This window comes from Zootoca vivipara, chromosome 3 (assembly GCF_965207765.1).
Source record: "Zootoca vivipara chromosome 3, rZooViv2.hap1.1, whole genome shotgun sequence".
In the NCBI taxonomy this organism is placed as follows: domain Eukaryota; kingdom Metazoa; phylum Chordata; class Lepidosauria; order Squamata; family Lacertidae; genus Zootoca; species Zootoca vivipara.
The window spans coordinates 29,689,915-29,716,568 of record NC_142586.1 but is presented as its reverse complement, the minus strand read 5'-3'; the positions used below and the strand labels follow the sequence as shown (position 1 = coordinate 29,716,568).

At 44.2% G+C, this 26,654-nt stretch overlaps 1 protein-coding gene across 10 annotated transcripts in view; it reads left to right on the top strand.

Moving 5' to 3' along the window:
- Nucleotides 1–26,654, top strand: part of CYRIA (CYFIP related Rac1 interactor A) — a 69,061-nt gene that overhangs the window by 11,009 nt on the left and 31,398 nt on the right. For 6 of the 10 annotated variants that reach the window (XM_035109816.3, XM_035109814.3, XM_088665745.1 and 3 more), the window contains exons 2-3: nt 19,887–19,937; nt 24,323–24,358. The gene's annotated coding sequence lies outside the window, so the exon portion shown is untranslated. Of the gene's footprint in view, nt 1–9,933; nt 10,108–19,886; nt 19,938–24,322; nt 24,359–26,654 lie in introns of those variants that run through there. The other 4 variants (XM_035109817.3, XM_035109815.3, XM_088665746.1 and 1 more) reach the window with 2 other exon arrangements.

The following is a 26,654-nucleotide window of genomic DNA, read 5'->3' as shown; positions in this document are numbered from 1 at the left end:
TAAGGCCATTTCTAAGGCCCCCTCTATCAAGCACCGTAGATAATGTGAATATACCAAGTGTGCCCATCAGGGTTATATTGTCCCGTCCTTCCTGACAAAGTGCAAGGTCACCCACCCTCACACCCAGACAAATCAGCTTAGGGCCTCCATGAACCCTTTTGGCACTCTGTTGTTTCTGTAATTGTGAGCACTGTGTAGCTCTGTTTCTCCTATATGTCTATGTTTCCCTGGCTCCAGGCGCTTTGTAAGCAGGGTGGATTTGATTTAAATCAAACTGATTTAAATCATGATTTAAATCACGATTTAAATCACTAGTCAGTAAGGCTTGATTTAAATCATAGTCGATTTAAATCACATGAAAAACTTAAATACTGTCCACTCCAAACAATCAGAAAAATATTGTTTCTATTCTATTCACTGAACTTCTTGAAACTTAGCACTGAAGGGGGTTGTTTCTGTATTCATAGGTTTGTAGAACAATAGGATTAAGGTCTTTTTCTCAACTCTGTTCATGTTATAACATTTTTGCTGTGAAGAAGAGGCATGTGATCTCTGTTGAGTCAAATTCAGTTTTGAGAACTGCAAAAGTAAACCAAGCATCTGTGATAATATCTTGTAGGCAGAGAATCTGCCCAATAATCTTACAAAAACCTCTGGAAGAGCATGACATTGTGAATGGATTAATGGCATTTATTTACCCCCAAAAATAAACATATACAACCTTATTCTACATAATTAAAAAACTAATCTTTATTTCATGATGGAATAACCTTTGGATGGTAATATATTTTCCTCAAAAAGCATTTTATTTTTTAAAAAATCCGATTTAAATCAAAAAAATCGATTTAAATCAAAAAAATCCGATTTAAATCAAAAAAATCTGATTTTTTTGATTTTTTTAAAAAAATCATTGATTTTTATCCACCCTGTTTGTAAGAGATAAGGCTGCCCAAAATGTTGCTTGAGAGCACTGCAAGAGCTGTCAGTTTGTTCATTGTTCAAACACAGCAGCAAATGACTTTCTAACACATTAAAAGCTTAGTTGTGTTTGTGTGCGCGGTTTTTTTTTTTAAAAAAACTTTCTGTGTTGCTCTGCTTTAATAAAAACACAAAACCCAGATCTCTTCAGAACTTCTGCAGGCAGAGTTCTAGACAGTCTCATATTTTAAGGACTTATTGGAGGCCTGCAAGGTCTAACTACGAGCACTGGAAAGGTTCTAAAAATGGGCAGTCAAAAATACAGACACCACTTGCTGCCTCTTGTTTATTTTAAGGTGAGCAAGAGCAAGAGAGGAGCCCTTCCTCCCTTCTTTAATAATAATAATAATAATTTTATTTATACCCCGCCCTTCCCAGTCAAGACCGGGCTCAGGGCGGCTAACAGCAAAAATATCAACGCAAGTATAAAAGAAACAATTCAATTAAAATGCAGATTAATACAATGTTAAAATTCAATTTTAAAATTAGAAATCTACAAGTCAGATAAAACCATTATAAGATAAAACCTTAGGGGGGGGGGGTAACCACTTTGTAAAGTGAGTTCCTTTTACTTCTCCCCCCAAAAAGCTCCTGGACCTCTTAGTTTGCAGGCTACTAGCAGGATAATCCACAGGTGGGCGGGGCTCATGTGCCTGTAAATTTAATCTGTTTTGGCTATAAGAGAAAAAAAGTTACAGTCCTTTTTTTTTTTAGATTTCCCATTATAGTGAAAAGGAAGCACATTTTATCCATTTTATACTGAGCAGCTTGGAACCCAGATTACAGATGGAAGTGAAGAAAGCACAGAACAACTCAGAAACACATTAGGATTTATTTATTTTTAATGCACAGATACAAGCCAAATCTTGTAGCTTGAATATCCCAGCATGCTGAGATTGCGGTGGGATTGATCCTTGCTCCAGCATATCGAAACCATGTTTTAATTAGTTCAGAATTCCTCGATTGCTAAAGCTCCCTTTGTACTTTCTGAAGAGCACCTGCGGTTATAGTTCTGCAGCTTTTAATGTCTCGTTGAGTGCTTTCCAGTGAACATCGGTGCAGACCAGCAATATATTTGCAAGAATATTTCCCCTTAGAAGCAAGTTTTTGCATCTATTCATGCAGTCACGAGATGGCAATCTGCTCGCAGGAACAGCCGGTGGTGGGGTAGGACCACAGAACCGGCCTCTCATCAAGCCTTATAGGAGTATGATGGCTTGGTCCTAAGTAGCGAAGTCTTCATTATGTGGACCGGAAAGGATGTTGAATATGGTAGGCAGACTTCCTTCTCGACAGATCTGCTTTATTTTTCACTAAAACCTCAAAATCTATTGTTCAGAGCCAAGTGGGAAAGACATCCAATTAGAATTAAAGAACGGTGTGCCTTGAGGCACATTCAGAACCTAGGAATTTGTTTTCAGATCCAGAACTGAATTGAGCCCACAGGGCCTTCTGGTTAGCTTTCTTCTTTGCAGCAGCCCAATTTAGGTGGAAAGGGGCATTTTGCTATTGCTAAACAGTTGGGGGTCAAACCCTCAATCTACCACAAATCGCCCAGTGTGCCTGTTGCTCACTCCTGGATTAAACAGTGGTGAGAATTTCTGATTTGGGAAGAGCAGAGGCATTATCCCCCAACCTTTGAAAATAACTAAACGAGGTTGGTGAAAAATGAAATATTTTCTCCTTTTTGGGGGGGAAACGTTTGAGCATCCTAGGACATACATAGACTGTTACAGGATGGTTCCATTGAGCCACGCTAGCAGCGAAACTGAAAAATCTGCAATGTTTTATCCATTGGAAAAGTTTCATTTTATCAAGTGGCTTACAAATTCTACAAACAAGCAAGCAAGCACATTGGAAAGCATGAACCATACCAAGCTCGGAAAACTGGATACAAGACTTCCTGCAATTAGCAGGCAGGAAAAAATCTGCTTCCTAAACATAAAAAGACAACTTCTAGGAGACGTGGAGAGCATTTTTGGAATGCTTTGATGAGTAATATCCACAACCAAAAGTTTAGTAGGCAAAAGTTTAATATGGATTAATAGCAAACTTGACAAGGGTTTAACCCCCCCCCCCCGGGGTTGGCACGCCACAGGAAGCTATGGTCAAGAACTGAATCCTGATTTGTTGAGCCACCCATCATTCTATGAGGATGATATTGGTTGCCACTTTGATAATATTGAATGGTAGCTTCAGCTGCATAGATTCCATGTGTTTATTCCAGTTAACAGAAAATCTAGGACTTATGTCCACTGCAACAGCCAAGCAGCTCCAAGATTTTGGTGAAGCTGGAACTAAACACAGGGTTAGACACCATACCGTATCAATAACACCTAAATAATGCATCTGTTAAAGGAGTTGCCCTTATCTTAATTTCCCAGCATTTTGGCGCCTGAGTGAACTGGAAATCCCTTAATACAACATGTTAAAGCAAAAGGGTTTTTTTTGTTAATTGAATGCTATTTTAATCCAACATATGCTATCAGCTACAGCTGGGCTCACCAACCTGGTGCCCATGGGCACCACTTCTCCCATCACAGCTTCCAGTGGTGCCCCTGGGCAGGTGCTCGTGAGTTTTCATTAACACACACACACACACACACACACACACACACACACACACACACACACACACACAAACTAATTCTCTAGCCCTTCTACAGAGAAAGTTGTGGGGCAAAATGTCCCTTGTAAGCAGCATCTGTTAAATGAGAGTTTATTCACACATGCAAGTCATCTCTCGGGATGCTGCAGGGATCTAGTCATGAACATGCGTTCTGTCAATCCACCCATAGTTCTTCGTGTTCATGGGTAGATGGCTGCAGGGTCGTGAGAAAGATGACTCGCAAGTGTGAATGAAGCTTCTCATCTTGAACACTGTAGGCAGACCCTGCAGCAGCTGCGTTTGGCTCAAGATAGTAAATGTATTCAGCGGTTAAGTCATCCAAATATGAGACGAGGAGGGTAGCGCATCCCTGGGTGAATCAGTGCTGAGGACTAGAGAGGGGACTGGTCATCTTGCAGCATCCCCAGCATGTTGTCATTAGGTTGTGAAGCTGCCTTGAGCTTAAAAGGATGGGTCATGATTTAAATTAGCCGGTGACTCAAGTAATAATGTGGGCTTAAATGTTCTCATCTCCTTTCATCTTGCTCAGCCATGTTAGCATGTGTAGACATTTGAGCTGGCATTACCGCTGTAGTAAATAGACTTTTAAACGGTTGTGGCCTGTGATGCACCGTGAGCAAGATGATCCAGTAGCACTTCTGCTCCTGGGAATGAAACATTTTAAAATAAGGAGAAAATGGCAAGGATCCTGTGACCCCTGCCTCCTTGCTGCAGTGTGAACCGTTTCCCCCTTCTCTTCCCCTCTTTAAGGACAACCATGCTGGGGGATTTTTTTTAGCATTGTATATTTTAAGACATGTGCATTTTTACATGTTACCTTTTAAAGAAATGGATTGATTTTTCAAAGGGATGGATCTTCCTTGGGGACGGTTGAGGACCAGAGAGTTGGGGAAGATGAGAAGAAAATCACATCTTTTTGGCATGAATACATGGTGCAGAACCTTTTGCTCCCTGAGGGCTGTATTTGCTCAGGAAGAAGTGGTTGTGGGCTTCAAACTGAGGGTGGATGTGCATGGATGTAGCCAGGATTTACATTGGGAGGGCAGGACCCCCACCTATTGCCATCCTCTGCGTAGTTCTGTCTAGCGGATTCGGAATGAAATGTCTCAACAACAGTTGTTTTAAATTTCTTTTGACCTCAAGTGCTCAGGGGGTAAAAAAAAAAACTGTCAACATCTTCATTCATTTTGAAAACCAGAAAGTTAAATTAAAAAGAAATATGAAATATGAAAGCGAGGAGCTAAATGGCACCTTAAGCCTAGGTTTTGGGTGCAACAACATAATGTCTAGGCACACTTTTTCAATAACAAGAATACAAAGCTGAAAATGAATGAACTGCAGCTAAAATACTATGCTCATTTTTCACAGGGTCTAGTCCTCCCCCCCCCCCGCCCATCCTCCTAATATTCTTAAGAGGGTCTCTTCTCCAGTTTATGGAGAGTATCTGGAAATGGGGAGGCAGAAAAAGGTCCTCCTTTCTTCCCACTCTGCAGTTTTAATCTGAAATCTTAGGCGCAGTTCTGTGCCCAGAGCACAGAAACTGCTCGCGCTAATGAAATCCCCTGTCGCAAAATGCGCCTGGAACAATGGGAGTTTCAAACACTGCTCAGCTGGCATACCAGATGGAGCTGGTAAACAGCTGCCCTGGACACAAAACTGACCTGCGCCTCCATGGACAGCTGTGAGTCCCAAATGACTTCCTGGCTGTGCACCTAGTCATTCGGGGGCACAGTTACCCCATTCAGGGCCAGGGAATCCCCCAAGAAGAAGAAGAGTTTGGATTTGATCTCCTACTTTATCACTACCCTAAGGAGTCTCAAAGTGGCTAACATTCTCCTTTCCCTTCCTCCCCCACAACAAACACTCTGTGAGGTGAGTGGGGCTGAGAGACTTCAGAGAAGTATGACTAGCCCAAGGTCACCCAGCAGCTGCATGTGGAGGAGCAGGGAATTGAACCCGGTTCACCAGATTCCAAGTCTACCGCTCTTAATCACTACACCATACTGGTCCCCAGCCCCACCAGTCCCCTGTCACCCCACCCCCAAAAGTACATCTCTCTTGTTGGGATTCAACCTCAATCCGTTAGGCATGATATGTGTGTTTCTCCACCCCCATGCTGCTTTCATCTCCTCGTCCGCTGATTTTTCTGCAGTTCCTCAGAGCATGTTCCTTTGGTCCTGGGTTTTGTAACATCTGAATTGTGCCATGAGTGTCAGCTTGGCCGCAAGAAGCATGGTTAGCAGCCCACTTACCAGACTGCTGTTTTGTGCTGTCATTCTTGCAACAGGTGGAAATTGTGGGTGCAGTCTGTGACATGAAAATTACAGTGCAGGCCATGGCATCTTGGCTGTGGGCTTATTGGCAGCTGAGCCAGCAGTGCCATTTTAGCTCTGCGGGGGATGGGAGTGGGACTAACAGGGTGACCCAGATGTCCCCCTTCACTCCATGCTGCCAGTTAGAATGACAAAAGGGTCTGATTTAGGCAGGCAGACAGTAGATGTTTTAGGGATTCTTAAGGGTTTCATTGAGTCTGTGCAAACCAACCTGATTCACCCTACCTGAACGAACATGCGGATCATGATCCTTCAGTTTTTGCAATTCTGCTCATTTACTGTTCTTGGCTTAATAAACATGCCCAAATGCATATTAAAAGTACCTTTTTAGGGTAAAAATGTCTACAAATGTGTGTGTCTTGAAGTAAATTACATATTTTGGTGAAAAAAGACATTCAAAAATAATGCACCCCTTTCTCCCTTTTAAAAAGCAAAGTGAATAGAAACAGAACAGAGGAAACCTGTGAATGAACATGCATGGATCTGCCACAAACCAGAAATAGACTTATCTGTTCGTCCCTAATGTGTTTTGGCTAACCTAACTACCCACTCTTCACTTCCGGTTTAGTAAGAGTGCTTCTCTTTCTTTGCTGAGTTCTTTGGTTATCAGTTAATGGAGCTAGAATGAAGTTTTATCAAGCCTTCAGATTGGCGCAATCAGGCTTGGAGTTCTTGCCTTCTTCATAGCAAAGTGGCTTTTCTTAAAGGTGGTTCAAGTTATTATGCTAAATAAAAAATTCCTTCAGTAGCACCTTAAAGACAAACTAAGTTTTTATTTTGGTATGAGCTTTCGTGTGCATGCACACTTCGTCAGATACACTGAAACAGAATCAACCAGACCTTTATTTATATTCAGAGGGTGGGGGGGTGGGGGGTGGGAATGGATGATGGGCTGATAGGAGTGGTGAACATGTTGATGGCTGTTAACGACTGCTGATGACTGCAATTGGTCCTGCGGGGGGGGGGGGGAAGCAAGGCACAAAAGAAAGCTAGATCATGCATAATTATGCTGTTATTATGCTGTTTTACTTTTTCAGCAGTATGCTGCTAGTGGACTAGGCTAGTCCCCTAAATGTTCCCAATAAATTTTGGGAAGCTTTTGCCCGGCTTAGGGAGGGAGGCACAATGCTCATGCGCACAACACCAGGATGTTGCAATACCACAGGCGCAATGTTGCCCCCCCTTGCAAGCTGGCTCTAACTGTTGCCCTACGAAGAATTTCACCGCACGCCACTGGACTCTTCATGATACCATAATGTCCATAAGCCGATATGGTGTCATGATTACAGTGTTGGACTAAAACTCCTAGGAGGCCAGAGTTTGAAGCTCATTCAGCCATGAAGCTCACTGGGTGACTGTGGGCCAGTCAATATCTCTCAGCCTAACCCACCTCACAGGGTTGTTGTGGGGGTTCATGGAGGAAGCTGTGAGTCCTGGAAGACCTGCTCCTTGCCTTGCAAGCCTTTTTCCACCTGGCCTGGGAGGGCGGGGCCCTGGCTGACTCCAGCTGCAAAAGCTGAGGCTGCCCAACAGACTTTTGGGCTGGGGTGTTGTTGTGGGGTGGTTGTTGTTGCTGCTGTTGGTTTTTTTTTTTGAGGGGGGTATCTTTACTATAGATCTTGTTCTGCTTTATGTGGCAATTGTTCAGTTTGGTTGTGCATTTTTTAAATTTATTTTATTTATTGCTCATGACTACTTTTGTTATGCTGCAGTTACGTGTTTTTCCATGTTGCAAGCTGCCTTGAGCATGGTTTGAACCATGAAAAGGCAGGATACTAATAAAATTATGTATGTATGTATACATAGGGTGAGTCTTTTAAAAGAGGCCCCTTGGAACATGTGTACTCTGTATCCACGGGACCTCTTTTAAAGGACTCATCCTGTATGAACTCATGCTTTAGAAACCCTATGGGAGAGTCCCTTAAAAGAATGCTGGGTTTGCATGCCATAAGCTAGGGCTGCCATATTTCAAAAGGTCAAAACCAGCATGCAGTTGTACCTTTGTTCTGGGAGTCCATTCGACTCACAAAACCATTTGAAAACCAAGGTGCTGGAAGTTTCGCTTCCAAAAACCGTTCGAAAACTGGAACACTCACTTCTGGGTTTTGATAGTTCGGGTGCCGATTTGTTCGGGAGCCAAGGCATTTGAGATCCAAGGAACGACTGTACCCCGAAAGTTGTTAAGCTTTTTATAGGAAGACACCAAAATTGTTAAGCTTTTTTTTATAGAAAAAAAATGTTTTATTGACTTGTCTAAGATCCCGGACAAAGCGCCGCCTTTCAGAAATTCCCCTCGAACGTCAATTCCGCCTTTAAAATGTATGGCAGCCCTACCATAAGCTAATCTAACATGGGTACTTAGGACAGTGTATACCAGGCATCCCCAAACTGCGGCCCTCCAGATGTTTTGGCCTACAACTCCCATGATCCCTAGCTAAGAGGACCAGTGGTCGGGGAAGATGGGGATTGTAGTCCAAAACATCTGGAGGGCCGAAGTTTGGGGATGCCTGGTGTATACCTTTAAAAAGTTGTATAGAAGAGAAATGAGATAAACAGCCCAGTTGGTAGTGCACAAACATCTAAATTTCAGGGTTGTGGGTTCAAGCCCCACGTTGGGCAAAATATTCCTGCATTGCAGGAAATTGGACCAATTCTATGATTCTATGAATTATTTCAGGAGGTGTAGCTTGTTTCTTTTGCCACCCTTTTTGAGGCCTGGCTTCCAGTCACATATTTAGCTGGCGGCTACAGGTACCTTCGTTGCTCATACCATCTGTTCCCCTGTCAGCTTTACGCAGCGGATGAGCTAGATCTTCCTCTCCTGCCTCTAGGTAGGCTGGTGGCAGTAGCGTTGCAGCATCCCAACTTATTTTACGCCAAATTAGCGAGAAAGCCATAAGCAACAAAACTGTGTCCTGTTTTTCCACTTGGCTTAGAGAGCCTGCCTCATCCTTTTCCTCCTTTCAGGTCCCCCTGCACGATGCAGATTTTGAAGCTTGCCCCCCAAAAGTCTCTTTTGCCACCAATTTAAGCGTTAAGAGCACGTTCCTTCCGACATGGAGAATAATGACGTTTTGTGTACGTCAGCCCTCCATTGACTTGCAGAACACCAATTGCACGAATAATAACACTTAGTGGATCATTAGTTGAAATTATTTCTCACTTAGCTATTCAGCTGCTGAACAGGCTTGGAGAGTTAGATGCAGGCCCACTGAAAAGGTGGCGGAGGAGAACTGCTTAATACCAGACTGGCTGCGGGGGAAAGAGGATTTGGAGAGGATACTTACCTTTGGTGAGCATGGATTACTTTCAAGCAACAAGGCAGGGGAGCTTTGCAACAGAAAAAAGGGTGCTTCTTTTGTTTTGGATTGCGGGTAACTAATGTGCTGCACAAACTTGTGTAGGTTGGTTGTGTAGGTTGTGTAGGCAAAGTCACAGCCTTTTCAGAAACTCCAGGAGTTGTAGAATCATTGAATGGTTTGTTTAAAGGCTCCCTTTCATCTACAAGTGGCTTTTTTATATACATCTTTATATACAGTGATACCTCGGGTTATAAACGCTTCAGGCTACAAACTCCGCTAACCCAAAAATAGTACCTCAGGTTAAGAACTTTGCTTCAGGATGAGAACAGAAACCGTGCTCTGGCGGCGCAGCAGGAGCAGGGGTGTAGGAAGATAGGGGCGGTGGGGGTGGTGCGCCCCAAGTGACGCGATCCCAGGGGCGCCATCGCCGCTGCCTGCCCCGCCCCCAAACGCACGTGCCGCCCCCGCCCCCAAAATGCGTGCCACCTCACTGGGGACAGCATGCCTGCTCTCCGCCCCCGGTGATGGAGCATGAAGCTCCGCCGCTGAGCAGGAGGCCTCATTAGCTAAAGTTGTGCTTCAGGTTAAGAACAGTTTCAGGTTAAGAACGGACCTCCGGAATGAATTAAGTTTTTAACCAGAGGTGAGGAATTGTTTAGTTTTCCATTCCTATGCTGTTTTGTCCATATAGAAGAAGAAGAAGAAGAAGAAGAAGAAGAAGAAGAAGAAGAAGAAGAAGAAGAAGAAGAAGAAGAGGAGGAGGAGGAGTTTGGATTTGATATCCCGCTTTATCACTACCCAAAGGAGTCTCAAAGCGGCTAACATTCTCCTTTCCCTTCCTCCCCCACAACAAACACTCTGTGAGGTGAGTGGGGCTGAGAGACTTCAAAGAAGTGTGACTAGCCCAAGGTCACCCTGCAGCTGCATGTGGAGGAGCAGGGAATTGAATCTGGTTCACCAGATTACGAGCCCACCGCTCTTAACCACTACACCACACTGGCTACTACAGATGCTATTAAATGTTCAGGGCCTCACCTATAGAGTTGTAAATAAAATGATGAAAGTGTGTTTTAAGTGCAATATACAATGTGACACTAGATGGCGAGCCTTATGGAAAATTTGATGTATTTTTTAAAATGCTTTAAAAAAAAAGCATTTTCAGAACGGTTTTTATATGTGTGTAGATTCCACCCAGGTGTTCCTTATACTTTTACATTGATATATTTTTTGTGATGTAATGCAGTGTTATTTTTGTAGGGGGGAAAGGACCGGAACTCACCATGAACGCCTCCCTTGTTGTCTTATAATGGCAATGGTGCCCACCAGAGAGGTGCTCTGGCAAGTTCTGGCTGAAAAAAAGCCCTGCATGTAAATGAGTTGATTAATAAGTATATTTATAGGCTGCCTTAGCTGGATTTTTCTTTTTCTTTTTTTTTAGCTAGGCTACTAGTACAGGGGTCCCAACAGACCAGGGGTTCTTGACCCGACGTACCGAGATGCCCCCTAGAATGGGTTTCAGGGGGTGAACCAGGTGCAAAAAAATGTGATTTCCCCCCTCATTCAGTTTCCTTCCTGTTGCTTTGAAATGTATATTTGTGAAGGGAGAAAATACTGGGAATGGGGTCCAAAGATTCCAGCAGATTCTCAGAGGGGTTTGTGACCTCCCCAAAATGTTAAGAACTACTGTTTTAGAGACATAGGCTATCCCTCCCCGTTACCTGTGTGGGACAGGAGCAGCAGATTCAGCTGCATCAGTGCTATTGGACGGTTTCCAGGGACATCAGACAGGAATTGATATATTGCATGGAGTAGTTCTTCTTTTTCCTTCATCCAGCACCTTTTGTCCTCAGAGTGTGTTGAAGTACTGCCTCCATCTTACTCTAGGGGGTCTGCAAGCATGCAAGTTTTTGAGACTTAGGGTGGATCTACACACAGGGGGAAAACGCTATAAGTCAGACATTAGATGGTTATAACGAAAGAAAAAATCCCTACGGAAAATCACGTATAAAATTTCCTGCTCTCTGACGCCATCTGGTGTGGCATGTTGATAGTGCATTCAAATTGTTGTTTCACTCCTAATGTAGCTGAGTCCTTAATTTATGACACAACAGAGAGAAGCGACGGCGAAATCTAGCCACATTTGAAGCGGGTAAAGTAAACTCTTTAGAAATAAATCGTTGCTGTCTGCTCCAAAATTAATGGTCCTTTGGTGCCACTGAAGCTTGTGTGATCAAATCCAACCTCGCAGTATTCAGTCACCAGGCAAATGCAGCAACCTGCAAAGTTGCCGCCTTGCCATCCAATGAACATAATACTTTCAATTCTGTCATGCAGCATGCACATTAAAAAATAAATAAAAAGTCCTCGGGTTAACTAGGAGACCAGAAGGAATGGGATCAAACTACTTATGTGGGTGTGATGTTTGTGTTTTTTTAAAAATTCCAAATCAGTAAGCAACTTCCTTTTGAGTAATTTGTCTTGTGCTGGGGGCTGCATGGGGATTTTGGCTATCATTTATTGAGATTTATTTTTCTGCAGTGTGCTTTTACAGTCAAACCTCGGCTCCTGGATGGCTCTGTTTTGGGACATTTCAGCTCTTGAACGCGAAAATTTCGGAACACGAACGGGCTGGAACAGATTACGTTCGACAACCGAGGTTTGACTGTATGTGTCAGGCATGTCCAACAGGTAGATTGTGACATCTGCGGTAGATCACTGGCAGATCACGGGCTCCCCCAAAGAAGCTGTGGCTCCCCTAAAAAAAGCTCAACATTTTACCTTCTCCCTGAAAAAACTCAACAACTTTGACTTGAACCCCCCCAAAAGGGGGTAGATCACTGCCAGTTTTTAACTGTGAGTAGGTTGCAGTCTCTTGGGAGTTGGCCACCCCTGGTATATGTAATGAAAGCTGAGGATCATAATAAGATGGTTTGGATTATACATCACAAACTACCGAGGTCATTCTTGCGTCGTTTTTGTTTTTAAATTCATTTTGCGTTTAGCTTGTTTTTAACGTTTTATGGTTTTTATTGTTTGTTTTTGTGTTTTTTTTAATGTTGTTGTAAACCCACCTTAATAGATACCTTTTTGATACAGCGGTACACAAATCTTTTTTTTTTTTTAATCCCAGCCAGTCTAAAATACATATCCTTGGACAGCTTGGAAGAATGGTAGCTTTTTAGCAAGATGTCCAGCAATGATCCAGTTGCGCTGAGCTACTTTTTCTTTTTCTTTTTTAAAAAGAGCAGGAAAACAAAATTTAACCAACCAGTAGTAAGCAGGCATATGCTGTAACTCAGGACATCTGTAGAAAACCAATGGAAATGGAAATGTCATATTATGCAAGCATGTGTTTTTGTTGCTGCTCTGTGACAGTCGGCAGGGTAGGGGGGGGGGAACAAGATACATGTGGCAGTGATAGAAGCAGCAGTCATCACATTTTCTCAACAATGAATTTAAAAGAGAGAGGGCACACGCATATATTAGCACCGAATTTGTCACTTGTGGGTTGTTGTTTTTTTAAAAGAAAACCTCCTTTATGCTTCAGATGATGATTATCGATTTGTAGCTTGCTCACATTTGAGAAGAGAGCAAAGGAGTTTGCTTTTCGTTTCAGGATGTGTGTGTGTGTGTGTGTGTGCTTTCACACTGAGGTGCGAAAGGGTGACTTACAACTTGCCGTGCTTCTAATTCATGGGGCTAAAAGTGGAGCCCCCCCCCCGCTCCTCCCCACTCCCTGAACTGTACTGGCTTTCTTCTGCTTTTTTGCCCATAAAAGGAGAAAAGCAGCACCACGTGACTTGCAGGGTGCGTGGAAGAAGAAGAAAAAAATCGCAAGATCAAAACCCTGTCTTATTTCAGAAGGCATTGATGCCGGTGTTTAGGGGTTGTTGCTCTAGGTTTTTTGTGCTAGTCTCTCAGGGTATGTTGTTTCTCCAGCCCCAGCCTTTCTGTTTCTGCCAAAAGCGATGGTTTTGCTCCGACTGTTTTGATGTAATATTTTATTGGTACTGGAGCAGAGGGCTCCACTGAGCTGCCGTCTTAACCAACACTCCGGAGTAACCTTCAGCTCTGGGAAAGGCATCTTGATGAGGAAGCATAATGAAATAATTTAATCGTTTCATGTTTCTGGAATTATGTAAGACCACTGGTGGTCGGGGGTGGGACCCTTTATTTAGCCTGCTTGCATGTCTATTTAAGTCACAGGGGCAAGCTGGCCCGATTTGATAGGCCTAGTAGTGAGCTAATTTGCAAGCAGGTTTTGTTACTTATCCTGAGCAAGAGATCAGCTGTGTGTCTGACAATTCGAGGCAAATATCTGCTGCATGCAAAAATTTGACCGTAGGAAGCTGTTCTATGCTGAATCAGACCATTGGTCCATCTAGCTGCCATTGGTTTTAGACAGACACCTCTAGGTTTTAAACCGCCTTCTGTGTGGAGATCGGGACATGGGTGGCGCTGTGGGTTAAACCACAGAGCCTAGGGTTTGCTGATTAGAAGGTCGCCGGTTCGAATCCCCGCGACGGGGTGAGCTCCCGTTGCTCGGTCCCTGCTCCTGCCAACCTAGCAGTTCGAAAGCACGTCAAAGTGCAAGTAGATAAATAGGTACCGCTACAGCGGGAAAGTAAATGGTTCTGGTTCTCCAGAAATGGCTTAGTCATGCTGGCCACATGACCTGGAAGCTGTACGCTGGCTCCCTCGGCCAATAATGCGAGATGAGCGCTGCAACCCCAGAGTCGGTCATGACTGGACCTAATAGTCAGGGGTCCCTTTACCTTTACCTCTGTGGAGATGGCGATGATTGAACTGAGGCCTTTGGCATGCCACACAGAATCTCTACCACTGAGCTATGGCCTAGGAGCAGTGTTAGAAACTGAGATATGAAAGCTAGGAGCTAAACGGCACCTTAAAGCGAGGTTATGGGCTCAACAATGGAATGTCTTGGTGAGCTTTTTAATGACAAAGCTGAAAATGTATGAACTACACCTAAAACCTTAAGTTCCTTTTTTCACATCCTCTAGTCCTTCCCCTGCCCACCCCCCTAATATTCTTAAGAGGGTCTCTTCTACAGTCTTCGGAGAGTAGCTGGAAGTGGAGAGGCAGGAAAAAGTCCTCCTTTCCTTCCCCTCTGCAGCTTTAATCTGAAATCTTAGGTGAGCTCAGAAACTGCTTGTGCTAATTATGAAATTCCCTGTTGCAAAATGCGCCTAGAACAAGGGGAAGTTCGAATGCTGCCTAGGAGGTGTTCAGATTTAGGATGCAGGGGGGTGAGCCAAACCTTTTCTTTTTTACTTGGGAGATGTTCCTCCTGGAATTATGATTCGGATGACTGCTAAGATTGTTTTGGGCCGCTAGTGAATTACTGTGATAGTTCAGTCGGTAGAGCATGAGACTCTTTAATCTCATGGTTGTGGGTTGGAGCCGCAAGAGTGTCCTGCATTGCTAGACTACCCTCATTGTTCCTTCCAACGCCACAATTCTGTGCTTCTATACTCTCGGCAGAAATTCAGGAAGATAATTTCAGTTGAGGCCTTCGCTTCATGACATTTCACTTCATTTTTAAAATTTCATGACGACACAGAAACTCCCAAGGATGTGTCGATCAATTTTTCAGGTCTTCTACTTTGAAATATTGCTAGGGATCTTCAGCCTGTAATGCAGTGGTGGATGGCTTGGTGAGGCCGATAGCAGAAATGCCAGGTTGGCTCCGCTGGTGTATTTGCCCCTCTCCCTCCCAGTAAGCAGCAACTATGCAACAGGCCGGAGGTCAGGTGAGCGGTGGCAGCCTACTATGCCATCTGCTGCTGCTGTGTTTGTTGTTGTTTAGATGTCTAGTCGTTTCCGACTCTTTGCGAGCCCATGGACCAGAGCACGCCAGGCACTCCTGTCTTCCACTGCCTCCTGCAGTTTGCTCAAACTCATGTTGGTAGCTTCGAGAACACTGTCCAACCATCTCATCCTCTGTTGTCCCCTTCTCCTTGTGCCCTCAATCTTTCCCAACATCAGAGTCGTTTCCAGGGAGTCTTCTCATGATGTGGCCAAATTATTGGAGCCTAAGCTTCAGGATTTGTCCTTGAAAGCCAGTGTGGTGTAGTGGTTAAGAGTGGTAGACTCGTAATCTGGTGAACCGGGTTCGTGTCTCCGATCCTCCATATGCAGCTGCTGGGTGACCTTGGGCTAGTTACACTTCTTTGAAGTCTCTCAGCCCCACTCACCTCACAGAGTGTTTGTTGTGGGGGGAGGAAGGGAAAGGAGAATGTTAGTGGCTTTGAGACTCCTTCAGGTAGTGATAAAGCGGGATATCAAATCCAAACTCTTCTTCTTCTTCTTCTTCTTCTTCTTCTTCTTCTTCTTCTTCTTCTTCTTCTTCTTCTTCTTCTTCTTCTTCTTCTTCTTCTTCTTCTTCTTCTTCTTCTTCTTCCTGCAGTGAACACTCAGGCCTGAATCAAGAGTCTCCTCCAGCACCATAATTCAATTCTTCGGCAATCAGCCTTCTTTATGGTCCAGCTCTCACTTCCATACAAAAGCAACAGGCTGCTGTGTGTACCATATGTATTTATTATTTGTATAATTTATTTGCTGTCAGCTGGGTAGCTTGTTGCTTAGAGAGTGGTGCTGATAATGCCAAGGTTGCAGGTTCAATTATGGGACAGCTGCATATTCCTGCGTTGCAGGGGGTTGGACTAGATGATTGTCAGGGTCCCTTCCAATTCTACCATTCTATGATCTAGGTCTGTAGACCTCCCTTCATCCTTCACCATTAAGTTCAGGTTGCCCAAAACGAGAGGATAGAATGAGATTGCAGAGTTGTTGGGCAGTATCACTTCTGCTTGGTAATAATTTAGAAATCCTGCATGTAGAAAACCAGGACATCAAGGAAAATAGGTTAGGGCAGCTCTCTTTCCCTGATGTTCTGGTTTCCTGCACGTAGGGGCTTCGCACACAGCACCTGACTCCTCCAAAGAAGCTTGGGAACTGTGGTTTGCTCCCCACACCACAGAGCTGCGATTCTCAGCACCCTTAACAAATGACAGTTTCCAGAATTCTTTGGGGAAAGGCCATGTGCTTTAAATCTATGGTATGCAGTCTACGAGTATTTTCTGTGGGTTGCCTTCAGGAACAAAAAGTGCCTACTCACCTGCAGTCTGAAGAAGCATGGCTCAGAGTTCTACAGGGTGATCTTGCGTAACATTTTGCAAATCACCCAAGTCCCAACACTGCAATTGCTAGAGCACGTGGGCCTCCCGTGTCAGCTAAAGGTTCCCGGATGCTTCTCCTCTGTGCAGCCAGTGTTGCAATTTCCTCATGAGACCTGAGCAGTGGTCAGTACATTTGGAAGACCCGTTTGCATGAAGATTATGTTCTGCCTTCCACCGTTCAGCATGTCATCATAACAATTAAAGGATAGAATAGCGGAGGACCGGATTTTTTAAAAAAGAAAAGTCACTGGAGCCTTTTATCTTGCTAGTCCGTGGTCGATGTTGTTTTTAACCATGCTGTTACGCAGTTCTTCCCACTCCCATGACTTAATTTTTAATGCAAGCTGTAAGACTGATCATATGGCCTTCATTATTTCTTCCTCAGCAGGAAACTTCCAAAGCAAGCAGCTGTGTATTCCCTTAAGTTAAATTGACTGTAAAGTGTGATTGCTCAAACTTGGCGTGTGTGATAAGCTTCTCTCCCAGAACATACAGTTGGGCAGTTGAGTTATAGGCACTGAACTAGCTTCCTTTAAAAAAAAGTATGCTTTATCTATGGCTAAAACAATTTTGTTAGATGGCTCCTAAACTGTAACGTATATAATTCTCTTTGCTTTACTGGAATATATTGACTAGGAACCAAAAGCTACGCATCTAAGTTTGAGTGGGGCTCTGCATTTTTCTGCACCAAACCTCTCTCTCTCTCTCTCTCTTATTACACTGCCGAACACTCTTGAGATCCTAGGGAATTTCAAAAGCAGTTTGTAATGTGGCATGGGGACCTGCTCTTCATTGAAAAAAGTTTTCTTTTAAAAATTCTCTGGGCATGACTAAAGTACGTGCTTGGATCCTGGCACTCAATAATGTCTGCTATCTCCAGCACCCAATAGTTCACCTGTACAGTGGTACCTTGGGTTAAGAACTTAATTCGTTCCGGAGGTCCGTTCTTAATCTGAAACTGTTCTTAACCTGAGGTACCACTTTAGCTAATGGAGCCTCCCGCCGCCGCCGCGCCGCCGTGCCGCCGCCGCCGCGCAATTTCTGTTCTCATCCTGAAGCAAAGTTCTTAACCCGAGGTACTATTTCTGGGTTAGCGGAGTCTGTAACCTGAAGCATCTGTAACCTGAAGCGTCTGTAACCCGAGGTACCACTGTACTTGAAAAAGAAATTTTGTTCATTGTGGAAAGCTTTCTTCTCCTTGCTTCATTCTTTTGTAGTTGGGGGTACTAAGAACCAGGGTTTATAAACGTTACTAAGGTTAGGGTTTTGTGGAGGTCATTTGGAGAATTGAATCCACGTAGAAGCTAGAGTGAAGTTAGAAGACTGATACATAGTGGGGCACCTTAGTCATGCAGTTCATGTAGCTCTTGGGCTTCAAGATTATGTCATTTTATACATAAGAGAAGAAACAGCGTTCAAAATTTGCCAGCCGCATTTTGCACCTGGCTATTGGCCGCTTGCGCCCAAGTGAAGATGCCTGGGCTCCAGGATGGCGCCTGAAGTCTCCACAATCTGGAGGTGCATGCTTGGGGATCCTTGGATCTTGGCTGTTTTCACACAGTAGCAACATATCCTGTAGAATTCTACCCATGATATTTTACCTGCGCAATCAGAATGAATTTCCGGAGCCCAAAAGTCTTATTGAAAAATGGCCCCCAAATGGCAACTTAGAATTCTGTTTTGGTGACTGTAACCCTGGTTTAAGGAGCTTTGTATATGTGAGTTTCTGACGCTGAGAAGAAATATTTAAGAAAGTGGTGGCTCTCTGTTTGACTGTACAGCTAGGTAAAGGTAAAGGGACCCCTGACCATTAGGTCCAGTCGTGACCGACTCTGGGGTTGCGCGCTCATCTCGCATTATTGGCCGAGGGAGCCGGCGTATAGCTTCCAGGTCATGTGGCCAGCATGACAAAGCCGCTTCTGGCAAACCAGAGCAGCACATGGAAACGCCGTTTACCTTCCCGCTGTAGCGGTTCCTATTTATCTACTTGTATTTTGACATGCTTTCGAACTGCTAGGTTGGCAGGAGCTGGGACCAAGCAACGGGAGCTCACCCCGTCACAGGGATTCGAACCGCCGACCTTCTGATCAGCAAGCCCTAGGCTCAGTGGTTTAACCACAGCGCCACCTATGAGAACGCTAAACAAAACTCTAAATGTAGTTGAAGGCTGTATGGACAGAATCTTCCAAAAGCAAGAGCAGCAGGGAGAGACAGTATCCCTCCATGAGATGGAAAACAAAGGTCTGTCTTCTTGACCCGGAAGTAATACATATTCAGCAGGCTGTATGTAAACGATGAAAACATGAGTCCAAGACTATCTAGGTGGCTTCAGTGAATGATCATTGGGAGCTTCCACATGGGAGTTTACTGTGGACTCCATGCTGCTTAGGCCTGCAGCTTTTTCACAGCTTCTCCACGATGTTGTCCTCCTCAGAATGCCATCCCAGATCTCCCCACCCCACCCCAGGTTAATCTGGCTTTACCTCTTCCACTTTTTTAAAAAAATACGTACATCAAGTTTTTCCTGCTGCAATGGAAAATCCTGTGTGCCCATGGTGTATGTGCTTCATGCCATGGCTGACCCCAAAGGTCAGATAACTTTCCTCACGAGAAAGCGACCTTGTGAGGAGGAACCTTTTACTTCATGTTTTTGAACAGATTTGGTTTTCAGAGGCTGTGGACTTCAACGTGGCTGTGTTAAATTTGGAATTTAAGACAGGCTTTTTTTTTTTGCAAAAGAGACAGTATTCAAAAACATCCCGTTTCTGAACTTATTGGGGGATGCTGTGGCATGCTTTGGTTCAGCCATGGCTCTTATAGGTGTGGCATTGATGGAGGGGGGGGGAAATCATCTCTCAATAATGTAATTAAGCAGGACAAAGGAGGAACCTGGCTGTTTCAATTCAGCTATGTGGATACGAAAGGTGACAACCCATTTGTGGTCGCAGCTGAAGCACTGGTACCTCTCTGAGGGAGAAGTGGTGCTGGCCAAGGCAGTGGCTTCACCCTGTCTAGTGGCTGGGCCCAGCCCTGCTGAGGTTCCCTGATCAGGATACAAATAAATCATTTGAGGAGCAGAGAGGGGGCAACCATTTCTCCCCAGCTGAGGAAAAGAGGGTGAGCTGTCTGTAACTTGAACCAAGGATTGCAACCTGCCTTGCAACCTTGTCTTCAAACTCTGGTTTAATGCTAACTATGGAGAGCATTAATCTTGGTGCAGGTACAAATGTGTACCATGGTTCATGATGAAAAAGAGACACAGCAGACAGTTTGCATGAGAGGGACCCCCCATGGGGCGTTGTGGCCTCTTCATCAGCCCACCTTTGCATGGAAAACTAGAAACGTCCAACAAAGTTTCTTTATTTGTACATGACAGGTTATTTCAGCTGCATTCCGCTTACAGAGCAATTATTTAATAACAATGTTCTGGATTTAAAATTGGCAGGTTTCGCTCTTCGCTTAGATCTCTAGGAGACTTTGGAGAATTCCTGAAGAGGTAAGATCACATCTGTTTATTATCTATCTCTCTATCTCTCTATCTCTCTATCCCTCTATCTCTCTATCTCTCTCTATCTCTCTATCTACAGTGGTGCCTCGCAAGACGAATTTAATTCGTTCCGTGAGTCAATTCATTTTGCGAAAAATTCGTCTTGCGAATCGCGGTTTCCCATAGGAATGCATTGAAATTTCTTTTTTTGCCCATAAGAACGCAGTAATTAAATTTCAATGCTTTCCTATGGGAAACTGCGATTCACAAGACAATTTTTTTTGCAAAACGCATTCGTCTTGCAAGTCACCATCAGATCACAAGACGCATTCGTCTTGCGAAAAATTTGTCTTGCAGGGCATTCGTCTTGCGAGGTACCACTGTATCTATCTACGGTATCATCTATCATCTATCTATTCTTGTTGGTTGTTTACTTCGGTACCTAGAAAGCTTTTGACCTCCACCACTCATTTTAACTGGAATAGTTAGTCATCACTATTTTGGAATCTCCGCTCTGGGAACTGGGAAAGTGCACAAAGACGTGAAAACTTTGATTTCCTGCTTCCCTCCTCACCCCAGTTCTCTATTTCTCATGCTTTGCTTCCAGCTACTTTCACAGATTCCGTTCTGACTTGCTTGGTAGGGAATGCTGATGGGCAGGATCAAATTGGGGTAGTAGTCATAAAGAAATTTGCCCTTCCTCTTTCTGGCGGGAGGGGGAAACCGCTTCATTTTTGAGAAGTGGGAGGCAAAAAATAACATACAGTGAAGTCATCCTTAAAATTGGCATTGTAGTCAGCGGCTTACAAAGGACATCACTTGTCACATGCCTTGGGAAGACGTTGCCACAGCAGAGGCTGATGACTTTCAGTAACCTGAGGGGACGTAGAATATTTTGATAATTGCAAAATAGCATACCATGTACATGGTTAATCGTGCACACAATTGGAACTGTCCTTCCATTGGACACCTTGCAAAACCAGAGTAGGGAAAGGGAGCTGGCTGGGGCCCCCAATCCGTATCTCCACACGCCCACGCCCCCCACATGGGCCAGTGCTGTCCGCTTGTCACTTGCCTGATGTCACAATGATGTCAGGTTTTTGCCTGCTTGGTTTGCAGTCAAACTGTTTGGACTGAAAAGTGTGTGCAGCGCTTTGTAAGCGCTGGCGATTGACCGACTGTCCGCGCTGGGGAAGCCCAAGGGACAGTGCTTTTCCATCTCTGTCAGCTGATAGCTGGCAGTTCTGCTCAAGGGGCAGCTGCTCAGCAGCGTCTGAAAAGCCCCTTTCATCCAAGCCCCACCCTTACCTGCCTCACACCTGACATCCTAGATGACGCCAGGTGTAAGGCAGGTGGGCGTGGCTTGTGGCAAATAGGTAGATCTGGTGAACCTAATTTCACCTGCGGACTGGAGATTCCTCATCCCTGTTGCAGAAAGATCAGTCTGCGTCTCTTAAATGGTGTTTTATATAAAGTAATTGTTTTTTTGATGGTGGTTGATTATTTCATATGATTTGTGCTGCAGTTGTGATGTTCTGTTAAGCATTTGTTATTTATTGCTTGTAAGCTGCTTTGGGATTCATTTGAATGAAAAGATTCTAGGGCTCGGCGATATCTGGCTTTCCGCACCGTGATATATCAGTAGCTAAATACCTCGATATGCTGATATATCACGATGTCTGAAATGTATCCTGGTCACTTCCTCCTCCGTAGAGGAGAAGGAAGCAGCTGAGATAAACCGCCCAGCCCTACAGTGAACAAGTCCTGATACCTCTCCGGTTCACATGCGAGCCTGAGGGGCATTGGGGTTTTTGTTGTACTGTTCAGCTGGGGGGCGAGAAGCCTTCTGCCCCTCAGCTGAGTGAGCCCCCATACCCCTCATGTGAGCTGGAGCCATGGGGGATTCCCTCAAAGGTACAGGCAGGTAGGCAGTCAGACGGATCCTGAAAGGTGCTCACCCAGAACCTTCTCAGACTCCGTCTGCAGGCAATTTGACCTGGCGCAATGTATTTCCACTCAAGTGGTCTGAAAGAGTATCTCGATCTGAATGCCATTTAAGCAATTTATCAACATATCTCCCAGCTCTGAAAGCTGCATAGCGATGCCATCAGTCAAATCAAATCAAATTGTAAGTCTGAGGTTAGTGTGCTTGTTAACGTTCTGCAAGGGAAAGCAGGGAACATAGAGGGCCTTCTTTGGAGTGGCACCCAGAATGTGGAAATCTTTCCTGAAAGAGGTTTGGTTGGCGCCCTCTCTCTTCAGTTTTAGGAGAGGCGGCGAAGACTTCATTTATTCCACTGTGCCTGTACTCGCTTAGCTGGAGGTGGGCTCATTGACTTCAGCGCTGCTTCTTTTTTGAGTACGCATGCATAGGATCACACAGTGACTCCGTTTCAACCTCCTGCTTCGACCTTGTATTTTGAAGCTGACACGGTTATTTTATGCCTCACTCAAACTGCTATCTTAATGATATGCACTGCAGTCCTGGGCATATAATTCCCACTGAGTTCAAGGATGCTTTGCTCAGTTAAGACCTGGAGCCTTCATTGATGCATTGAATTTCCCCCCTCATTTATTTTTGTTGTGTTTTTTTTTGTGTGTGTTTTAAATATGGGAACTGCCTCGGGGGCTGAAAGAAGAGGCTGAAATGTCCCGAAATGAACTAAATAAATAATATAACTGCGACATTCATCGTGCCACCCTAAATGCAGCAATGAGTTTATTCTGCTCACAAGGGAAGGCTAAGTGAGTAGTGTCTGAATCTGTTTGGCATCTGACATGCAGAGTATCTGAATTATAGGCTGAATGGTTTGGCCCAGCCTTTGGAAAAGTTGTGGAAATTGCTTTTCACACCCGCTTACACGCAGATGAGGAGCAGCCTTAAAAAATGCTGGTCACTCAGAGTTATGTGCACAATATATTTACTCCATATAAAAATTCTGATGTCTCTGAGGTCACTCAAACAGAAGGCAGGTTACATGGCTAATATGAACCCTCTTTTCAACCCCAGACCTTAAAGTGCTCAGAATCATGTAACAATCATGTGTTCTGATTTTTGGAGCAAAAAAAAAAAAAAACAGGCATTTGCAGATGGATGCCATTAGAGGATGGCTAAGACAAGTTGAAATGAAGTGTCACTTTAAAAGCATCGCTGTACTTTGGTTTCTGATTAAATGGGACATGCCTACTGTTGGTAGGCTGTAATTGCTGCTTTAAATGTGCAGCTCTAATTTAATTGACGGGAGTCCCAAAGATGGATACGTACTCGGTTAGATAGAGATAATACTAAAACCTACATAATGTCAGGGAAGTTGGTACTACGGGGCAAAGTGACTGCGGGTCACTAAACATTGTTACCTGTGAGTAAGTTGCATTGAATCTGGTGCTCATTTACATTGGTTTTGGTTTTTTGCTTGTTTCAAGTGGCTAGGAATAAAGGTGAGATATTGTGATATGAGATTTAGGTTTTGTGTTCTGTGCCTTGGCCTTTCTCTAAGCCAACATTGTATCTGGGCTGGGCAATATCAACATTGCAGTATATCACCAGCTAAACATTGTGATATACCGATATATCACAATGTCTGAAATAAGGATGGAGCTCTGTAGAGGCATTGGCTGGCTTCATGCTTTTTCCCACGTTGTGAGTTTTTTGCATAGCACGCAGGCACATCGTGATTCATGATATATTGCTAGGTCAAAAACTACGAAGCCTATATCATGATATGGACTTCAAACTGGTTTGGGACAATATATCAATATATTGCCCTGCCCTAGGTAAAGGGACCCCTGACAGTTAAGACCAGTTGTGAACGACTGTGGGGTTGTGGCGCTCATCTCGCTTTACAAGCCGAGGGAGCCAGCGTTTGTCCGCTTCCGCAGACAGTTTTTCCGGGTCATGTGGCCAGCATACCTAAGCCGCTTCTGGCAAAGCCAGAGCACATGGAAACGCCGTTTACCTTCCCGCCAGAGTGGTACCTATTTATCTACTTGCACCGTGTGCTTTTGAACTGCTAGGTCGGCAGGAGCTGGGATCGAGCAACAGGAGCTCCCCCTGTCGCGGGGCCTCGAACTGCCGACCTTCCAATCAACAAGTCCAAGCGGCACAGTGGTTTAAACCACAGCGCCACCCGCATCCCATCGCCCTGCCTTATTTGGTGTTAAATGTGATAATGTTCTTCTGTGTTCTCTCTCTCTACCCATATATGCTATACTTCCATACATTCGATGAACGTTGACATTGCAGTCCCTTTTTATTGACTGTTAGCAGTTAGGATTTTAAGAACAAAGAAGGAAGTCTAAACTGTGACGCTAAAGGAGAAGTTGCTTGAGCAGGGTTTGTGTACATGTAAACCCCAAGTATCACATAAGATGATTCCCTGATTCCATTGTTGCAGATTACTGAACCAGATTCAAGACAAACACATTTCCAGGTAAGAAATTACTCCGTGTATCAAATGCTTTCTTTGCATAGCATACAGATTAATATTTTAGGTCTGTTTTGTAAATCTAGCATAAATCTGTGTGTTTCATTTATATATAAATACACTTGTCCACGGGCTAAAGTTTTGTAGGGACCTAATCACGCGAGGAGCGCTACATAATTATGACTTCAACCAAAGGGAATGCCAGAAGCCATGGTACCCTTTCAGTTTGTTGGAGCCTTGGGTGCTCCCCAGAATCACCAAAAATTCATTTTTAAGTTAGGAGGAGAATGTATATTTTACATAACGCATAGCCTATTCAGTGTTCTTATAGGGCCATTTTGAGCAGGTTATCTTGGCCCGGGGAAAGTTGTAGCTGGTGAAGCACCAAAAAGCTAGTAGAAAGACACTTTCGGCCCCTGAGGCCTCTTGGCCTTCTAGAGATGGGAGTTCATAGTTCAGACTATGAAACTGGTGTGAAGACCCATCCAGAACAGATGACAGAAGTATATCCTAGACCCAGCAACACAGGGCTTTTATCTTGCCAGAATTAAGTCTCAGTTTATTGGCCCTCATTCATCTGGGCACTGGCCACACCTGATTCAGATATAATGGAGAAATAGACATAATTGTAAGAATAGTAACTGGACATTTGTCTCCAATGTGATAACAGTATTATCATGTTGTAAAGGTAAAGGTAAAGGGATCCCTGACCATTAGGTTCAGTCATGACCGACTCTGGGGTTGCGGCGCTCATCTTGCATTATTGGCCGAGGGAGCCGGCGTACAGCTTCCAGGTCATGTGGCCAGCATGACTAAGCCGTTCCTGGCGAACCAGAGCAGCGCACGGAAACGCCGTTTACCTTCCCGCTTGGAGCGGTACCTATTTATCTACTTGCACTTTGACGTGCTTTCGAACTGCTAGGTTGGCAGGAGCTGGGACCGAGCAACGGGAGCTCCCTCCGTCGCAGGGATTCGAACCGCTGACCTTCTGATTGGCAAGCCCTAGGCTCTGTGGTTTAACCCACAGCGCCACCTGCCTCCCATATTATCATGCTGTACCATCCATTAAAAAAATAGGTGGTCCCATTTATCCTTATTTTCCAAAGTTATCCCTTTATTTTCAGAGTATCAGTCTTCTCGGGTATTAGGGGTGCCTCTCATTTCCATATTGAATAATGGCTTCCTTTATCTCGGACAGCACAGCTTCAAATGGACCCTTATTTGTTGACATTTTGATTTGGCAAAGCTCATTGTTTTGAGTACCACTGCAGTGATGCACATTGCAGACCCTCGGGCAAAGGGTTCCTTCTGCAGGCAAGCATTTTGCTTGTAGAGTGGTGGAGAGCTAGTATGGTACATTAAAAGAAGCAGATGAGCCAGAGACCGGTCTGTTTTTCCTGTGTAGCAGGAACAAATCTGGATGCTTACTATTGCAGGACATGTTGCCAGAAATGGACTTGGAGCCACACCCAGGCAAAGTTTTAAAAACAGGATGCCGTTTCATAGTGCGCAAACGGCATCTGGAAATATCGTAGACGTGATGCTTCTTTCAGGGGGTTGGAGAACAGTTTTGCTTATAAGTAGATAAATGTGCACTGTGGTATTTTTTATAAAGGCTCTCTTAATACTGAGTAGTGGACTCTCTTGAATACTGCAGTTATAAAATGTCACTCAGTCATTCAGCTAGTGGAAAAAAAAGACTGTTCCTTATGTGAATCTCCCCACATATAACAGTAAACAATTTTAAGGGTTTTTTTGGGGGGGGGTGTATATTGTTCCATTTGCACTGGAGACATCTCTGGGCTTTTAGTTTGTGAGCATTTTAGGTGAGCTCTGAAAGCTTTTTGCTAAATAGTGATAATTAAGAAGGTGAAAAGCAGAAATTTAAATGATCCCCATTTCCTATAACTATTAGTAGAAGCAGTTGCCGTCATCATCACAGTTGTTAAAAACCTGAACTGCCACAGTACAATAAAATAACTCTTTATTCTAAAGCCCTTGGTCCTCCCTCAGAAAGCTATAGCCGCCAGACCCCTACTTAAATGGTTTCCCACCCACCCAAAAACCCCAGCGCTGGGATTTCCAAAGCACTTGTGACACAGCTAACTAAATTAATGGGTGGAGGGAGCAGAAGAGCAAAAACAATGCTACTTTTTTCTCAAGAAATGTAATGCCAGAGAACAGTGATAGCAAATTATCCGCTGGAACTACGGTAATAGGCAGCAGTGAAAAGATTAAGAAAGCCAGAGAGAGCTTTGTAAATAAAGTTCGCCATCATTCAAAAATCGAATAAAGCCCAAAA